The sequence below is a fragment of the Martes martes genome (assembly GCF_963455335.1).
Source record: "Martes martes genome assembly, chromosome: 3".
Lineage (NCBI taxonomy): Eukaryota > Metazoa > Chordata > Mammalia > Carnivora > Mustelidae > Martes > Martes martes.
Window position 1 is genome coordinate 12,515,926 of NC_137890.1, and position 8,238 is coordinate 12,524,163.

The window sequence follows — 8,238 nt, forward strand, 5'->3', positions numbered from 1 at the left end:
AAACGCTTCCGGCAGACTCCTTGCTGAACTTGCAGCCTGACGTGGGGCTCGAACTCAAGACCCTGAGATCCTAAGCTGAAACCAAGAGTCAGATGCTTAACCAACTGTGTCACCCAGGGACTCCTATGTCATCTCTCTCTCTCTCTCTTTTTTTTTTTTTCTCTCTCTCTCTTTTTAAAGATTTTATTAATTTGAGAGAGAGCGTGAGAGAGAACATGAGTGGGGGACCAGCAGACACAGAGGGAGAAGCACACTCCCGGCTGAGCAAAGAACCCGACAGGGAACTCCAACTCGGGACCCCGGCATCATGACCTGAGCCAAAGGCAGACACTTAACCAACTGAGCCACCCAGGCACCCCCCATCCCCGCCATGTCTCTTATTTCTCTCTTTTTTTAAAAGATTTTATTTATTTATTTGACAGAGATCACAAGTAGGCAGAGAGGCAGGCGGTGGGGTGGGGGGGGGAGCAGGCTCCCTGCTGAGCCGAGAGCCTGACTTGGGGCTTGATCCCAGGACCCTGGGATCATGACTTTAGCCAAAGGCAGAGGCTGAACCCACTGAGCCACCCTGGCATCCCATCTTATTTCTATTTCTTTTCAGATTATACTGCTCAGCACGCTTGCTTAATTTGCTTTCCTCTGTTGGAAGAAACAGAGCTTCGCTCCAATGTCTTTGATGAGTGGAATTTATTATGAAGAACCAGATGAGCACCCAGTGTTTCACTTTCACATGGGGGAAGGCTCTGGCAGAAAGGAGTTGGGTGGGCAGCTGGTGGTGACAGTGATACCAAGCCTTCTCAATTAGGTGGATGGCCTGTGCCAATTAGAAAAAAGGTTTGATTTTCAAGCCTGGGAGCTTGTAGGAAGGGCAGCTGTTCAACAACAAGGGGAAGCCATCTCTCACTTTACTTGGAATATTCACGATTAGACATTTGTCAAATTTTCCTATGATATGTTTCTTTCTTTTCTTTCTTTCCTTCTTTCTTTTTCTTTTATCCCTTTATTTTTTAATTTTTTAAATTAACATATAATGTATTATTTGCCCCATGGGTACAGGTCTGTGAATCGTCAGGCTTACACACTTTATAGCATTCACCATAACACATACCCTCCCCAATGTCCATCACCCCACTACCCTTTTCCTATCTCCCTCCCCCCGGCAATCCTCAGTTTGTTTTGTGAGATTAAGAGTCTCTTATGGTTTGTCTCCCTCCCGATCCCATCTTCTTCCTTCTTTCTCTTTTTTAAGATTTTATTTTCAAGTGATTTCTATACTCAACGTGGGACTTGAACTCACAACCCAATATCAAGGGTCTCATGCGCTACCAACTGTGCCAGCTGGGCATCCCTGTGACGTGTTTCGATATAAAAATCTGGGGTGCCTGGGTGGCTATCGTTGGGTGTCTTGCTTTGGCTCAGGTCAGGATCCCGGGGTCCTGGGATGGAGCCCCGCGTCAGGCTCCCCGCTTGGTGGGAAGCCTGCTTCTCCCTTTCCTACTCCTCCTGCTTGTGTTCCCTCTCTCACTGTGTCTCTCTCTCTGTCAAACTGATAAATAAAATCTAAATAAATTAATTAATTACATAAAATAAAAGTAAATATCAGTCTTCCTTGACTCCAGTGAAAGAGTATTTATGACTGCTGGGATTCGGTACCTCTAGGTCCCCAGCATTAGAAGCTCGTTAGCCAAATAAAATCAAGTTGCTATAGCAGAGAGCAGGAAATCCTGGCCGGGCTTCTGCTTCCAGGTAAGATAGCACAAGCCCCACCAGAGCTTCTCTCTGCCTGGATGAAAATGAAGGACTCTGAACAAAATGCAAAAAACAGCTACTGAGAATTCTGACAAGTGAACAAATGCAAGGCAGATTGGTTGGGGTGGGGATGGCAGGGTGGCAAAGCTTGGAGATGTAGCCCATGAGGGAGTGCGCTGCTCGGATTGTTTTTCCTCCCTCGTTTCTCTCATGGCTTTGTCCCCAAGGCAGATGTCAGCTGCAGAGCCGTGGGGCTGTGGCAGAACAGGCAGCTGAGCCTCTGAGAGAAAACCCACGTTTCTGCCCAGAGGAATGGGGAAGGGGGTACCTGTGAGACAAGAGTGTGGGAAAAGCCTTGGAGAGGAGAGGGGGCCAAATGTGATTTCTGTGGGATGCCTGACTGGCTTCGTCGGTAGAGCATGTGACTCTGGATCTCAGTGTGGTGAGTTTGAGCCCCATGCTGGGTATAGAGATTATTAAAAAAAAAAAAAAAAAGTGGTTCCCTAATCCTGTGTGAACCCATGTAATTCTGGGGTTCACTTCTGACCTGTGTGTGCATGAGACAGACCCAAAGGAGCACAACGAAAGCTTGGAAAATTGAAAGGAGATTGGAACCACTACCCACAGAAAGCAAGATAGAACTTCTGTCCAAGACTAACTGGGTGGATTGCTTGCTAAAAAGGAAAAAGAAAAAAAAAAACCAACATTCCCAAGAAAATTTTAATTGAATTATGAGGCCAGTATTAACCTGATACCACAACCAGGCAGACTTTACAAGGGAAGGAAAGAAGGGATTAACATCTTCATGAATATGAAGGCAAAAATCCTTAACCAAATGCTATCAGTCAGAATCCAGTAGTACAGACATGTGACCATGTGGGGTTTATCCTGAGAATGGAATGCTTGTTCAACATTTAAAAATCAATCTATGTAATTAGCCATATCGACAAATTTTAAAAAGGCCATAAGAGCATCTCAATAGATGCAGAAAAAACTTTTGACAAAATTTGACACCATTCTCAGTTTTAAAAACAGAAAACTAGAAAGGGACTCTTTATCAGTCTGTCTAAAAATATCAGCAAATACCTGTCCCTAACATCATACTTAACAAGGAACACAGATACTTTCCTCTCAGGATTGGGGACAGCAAGGATGTCTGCTCTCACTATTCCTATTGAACACTGTGCTGGAGGTACTAGCCAGTGCAATAAAGCAAGAAAAACAAATAAAAAGAAAACAGTTCGGAAGTAAATAATTCATTTTCTATTCACTGGTGATGTGTCTATGTAGAAAATCTCAACAAATGTCGAAGGTCTACTAGAACCATAAGTGAGTACGTCAGATTGAAGAACACAGTCAATATAGGAAAATCAATCATACGTTTACATACTAGTGTATTGGTTTCCTGTTGTTATATAACAAATGGCCACCAATTTAGTGGGCTAAAACGACAGAAATTTATTATCTCACAGTTTCCATGGGTTTGGAGTCTAAATACAGGTTAAATGCTCCACACTCTGCTCCAAGCTCTGACCGGACTGAAATGGAAGTTTTAGCTGGGACCGGAATCTCATCTTAGGCTTGGGGTCCTCTTTCAAGCTCTTTCAGATTGGCAGTAGAATTCACTTCCTCCAAGAGGCCACCTCTTTCAAAGGTGGATCACCTCATGGTTTGTTTTCTATTTGGAGCTTGTAAGAAAGCATCTCTCTGACTTCTCCCATGCCTGGTCTGTAGACTCTCTTTGAAAGTGGCCACCTGATTAGATCAAACTCACCTGGGATAATCGCCCTTTTGAGTAACTCCAAGTCAAGTGATTAGAATCTTAATTAGATCCACAAAATGTCTTCACCTTTGCCTACTGATAGAAACGTTCTGCTGGACCTCAACACGAGGTCACACAGAGGGTGGACATCGTAGGTTGGAATCCTGCCTCCAACAACTAGAGGAACAACTGCAAACTGAACTAAAAAACAATTCTATTTTCAAAATCACCAAGAATCATGAAATACTTTGATATAAATATAACAATAAATGTGTGGGATTGCATGCTCAAAATGGCAAAACAATGAATATTGCTAAGATGGCACTTGTTTTCAAATTGATCTACAGATTCAATGCAATGAAAAAAAAAATCCCAGCAGGATTTTTTTGGTTTTTGAAATTGATAAGATGGTTCTAAATTTTATATGGAAAAGCAAAGGAACAAGAATAATCAATTTTTTAAAAGAACAGATTTAGAAGACTCCCCTTACCTGATACCAAGACTTGCCATATAGCTACCATTATTAAAATGTGCTACCAAGGAAAGCATAAATACATAGACCAATGGAACAGAGAATTCAGAAACAGACTCACAGAAACATGGCAGATGAATTTTCAGCAAATGTAGAAAGGCAATCCAATGGGGAAAGGACAGTCTTTGCAGAATATAGTGCTGGAAAAATTGGACATGTCTACATAAAAAATAAACTTCAACTCATACTTTGTCCAATATACAAAAATTAACCCAAAACTGAATAGATCTAAATATAAAACCTAAAATTGTAAAACTTCCAGAAGAAAAGAGGAAGAAGTGTTTGTGACCTTGGGTTAGGCAATGATTTCTTTCCTATAACTCAAACACAATTCATTTTTAAAAATTCATAAGTTGGACTTCATTAAAATTAAGAATGTCTCCTTTTTGAAAGACACTGTTAAGCTAACAAAAAGACAAGATACAGACCGAGAGAAAGTACTTGCAAGTCACCTAACTAGCTTCCCCAGTTACTGTATCCAGAATATATAAAGAGCCCTCAAAAACAAAAAAACAAAAAAACAAAAAAACAACCCCACACACCCCTCAAAACTCAAAAAGAAAAGAGCAACCCAATAACAAATTGGCAAAAAATGTGAGCAGACACTTTACCAAAGAAGATATATGGGTGAAAATATGCAGATAAAAAATGCTCAACGTCATTAAGCAATGGAGAAATGCAAATCAAAATCACAATGAGATGTCACTACACCAGTGACATTAAGCAAAACAAAACATATAAAACCAAGGCTGATAAGGATGTGAAGCAATGAAACTTTCATAATTTGCCATGGGAATCCAAAATAGTATAGCCACTTTAGAAAAACAGTTTGGCACTTTCATTAAAGTTAAACATAGTCTTACCCTATGACCCAGCCATCACCCTTCCTCAAGTATTTACCCAAGTGGAATGAAAATTGTGTTCACATTAAAATTTTACCCAAATTCTTTGTGGCTTTGTTTGTCATGGCCCCAAACAGGAAACAGTCCAAAGGTCCATCCACAATGAAATGGTTAAATGAACTGTGGTACGTCCATAAAACAGAATACTACTAAGCAATGAAAAAGAATAACCTACTAATGAAAACAATCCCTTGAATGAATTGCAAAGGCATTAAGAAGAACGAACGGAGCCAGTCTCGAAAGGTGGTATACCACATGATTCCACGTGTACGTCGCTCTTGAGAAGATAGAACTGTAATGATGGAGAACATACCAGTGATTGCCAAGGTTAGCTCTGCATGGGTAGCGTGACTATGAAGGAGCAGCCTGACGGACTTCTACAGTGGTGAAAGAGTTCTGGGCTCTAATCATGGTGGCAGTTACCCAATATGTGCCTGTGTTAGACACATGGAACTATACACTAAAAACGTCAAAGGTACTGTGTCATCATTTAAATATTATCAAGAAAATTGTTGCCTATGATGAGCAGGGTTGATGGGAGTGGGAAAGTGAGCCAGGACACTACTATTTTTCATTGTGGGGCTTCTTGTTTTAATTTCCTTTAACCAATAAGCTTGCATTACTTTGATAAACAGAAAAGGGACATAAGGGGAGCGATAGTTCCTGTGCTCAAGTCCCAACTTCACCATGTAGTAGCTGTGTGACATCGGGTAAGTGTCTTAACTTCTCTGGGTTTCAATTTTCATCTCAAAAAGGGGACGGTAGAAGTAACTCTTTTTTTTTAAGATTTTTTTTTTTAGGGGCACCTGGGTGGCTCAGTGGGTTAAAGCTTCTGCCTTCGGCTCAGGTCATGATTCCGGGGTCCTGGATCGAGCCCCGCATTGAGTTCTCTGCTCAGCAGGGAGCCTGCTTCCTCCTCTCTCTCTGCCTGCCTCTCTGCCTACTTGTGACCTCTGTCTGTCAAATAAAGAAAGAAAATCTTTAAAAAACAAAAAGATTTTTTTTAATGTCTAAGTAATCTCTACACCGAACATGGGGCTCCAACTTACAACCCCGAGATCAAGAATTGTATGCTCTACAGACTGAGCCAGCCAGGTGCTCCAAAAGTAATTGCCTTTTCACAAGGATTAAATATGTTAAAACCCACACAGTACTTAGAAACTGACAGGCCATGAGTTAGCAGTCTACTGGCTATTAGAAAATAATTAATTGTTACTATCCTAATTGTATCATTATAGTAATTATCACTTGCTAAATATTAATGTATTAGCAAGCCAGCATGTTATTCCTTTAGGATAATTTCTTAATCTAACTAAGGTAACACAATTCCCCTGATGCTGTGTAATGGTGCATTTTGGGATATATTTTTAGGTTTAGATCTATATTTCCCAATTCCAAAAGACAGGAAATCGATCTTACAATCTGATGAATCACAGTCACGGTTGTTTGATAACAAATACCTAAAACACTGGGCAGGTCTTCAGTGACAAGGCTTACGAAAGACTGTACTTCCATAATTGCTTTCTATTTCCGATAATTTATTCCTAACAATTTTTTTTTGAGAGAGAGAGAGAGAGAGTGTGTGTGTGCATTTGAGGGGTGGGGGGAGAGAGCGGGGAGGGAGAGGGAGAGCGAGAATCTCAAGCAGAATCGATATCCAGCTTGGTGGGGCCGGGGGGGGGGGGCTCCATCTCACGACCTAAGCCATGACCTCAGCGGAAATGAAGAGTCAGATGCTTAACCAATGGAACCACCCAGGCACTGCTATTGCAGATAATTTACAACATCAGTGCCTCAGGGAAAATCCGGAAGACTACAGATCTTTACTTACTGTTACACTTACCCATTACATTGACTTATTCTTTAGGAGACACTAATTTTTTCCAGAAAATAGAAAAAAAAATTGATTTCTTTTTCTACTGGTGAGATATTTCCTAGCCTCTTAGAATTGTATTTTCCGGGTGCCTGGGTAGCTCAGTCAGTTAAGTGTCTGCCTTTGGCTCAGGTCATGATCCCAGGTTCTGGGTTCGAGTCCTGCCCAGGGCTCCCTGTTCCCTGGGGAGTCTGCTTCTCCCTCTACCACTTGCCCCTGCTTGTGCTCAATCTCTTTCTCTCAAATAAATAAATAAAATCTTAAAAAAAAAAAAAAAGGACTGCATTTTCCTACTTACAAGTCGGTAGCTGCGCTGTCAAAGCGTCTAGCACTTTCTGTGGCCTGCTCTACCCCCTTCTCTCCACATGCCCCAGCTCGGTGGATGCCCGAAGGAGCACGGCTGCCAAAGGGCTCAAGCCACGGGCGGTTCTCGCTCACAGAGCTGAGGAATCCTCCTGGAAACCCACAGGGGACCACGTCAGGATAGATTGTAATTTGTGTCTGTCTTTTGCTGCCGTAAATACTTTCTCTCCTCTCTGTTCCGAGGAAGCCAGAGTCAGTCTTTCATGGCTTCAGGGGTTCATTCATGGTTTGGGGGATACGGAGCCAAAAGCAGAAATGCCAGGCATCCAGCAGACACTGTCACCCCATTTTTGGGGTGAGTGCCCTAGGGTTGAAGAGGTGATGAGCTGGACTGAGAAAGGTTGGGGAGGGGCAGAAGGGAGACAGAGGGGCTTCGAGCAGGGTGATGGTTTGGGGATCTGTGCATTTGGCAGAAACCCCAGCAGCACCAGCACCTTGCAAGGGGTAGGGGCGTGTGAGCTGGGAATGGGCGCGGAGCCCACCCTGCACGGGAGCGGCAGTGAGAGTACTTGGGGACGGCGCTGGGGACAGCAGCGTGGGTCGTGGTAAGGGCCACTAACCTAAGGATCAGCTCACCTCCGAAGACCCTCCGGCACCCGGATCTGACCCCTGGTGGAGCGGGTTCAGCCTCTGAGATTTGAGTGCTCTGACTTGTAACTCCTGGCAGGTTTCTTTAACAGGGCTTAAAAAAAAAAAAAAAAAAAAAAAAAAAAAAAAAAAAACACAAAAACCCACCAATCCAGAGGAATGAGCTGGTAAGAGGCAAAGATACAGTGTGGCTTAACCATACACAGGTTTAATAAACGTGTGATTTAAGCCTATAATCACAGCTAATCCATGAATTTATATTACGCAGGTGTGGTCCTATTTTTACTGCCAATTCCCTCCTCGTGTGGAATTAATAGCTTTCTCACTTTCTTAATTCTTTTTCTTTTTTTTTAAGTGTAATTCAATGGTTTCTTATTTTGTTAACCCTTTGAAGAATTAATCATTGGTTTCACTTTTCTATTTTTTTAAGTCTCCAGTTTGTTAAGTGCTATTCCTTTGAACAATGCTT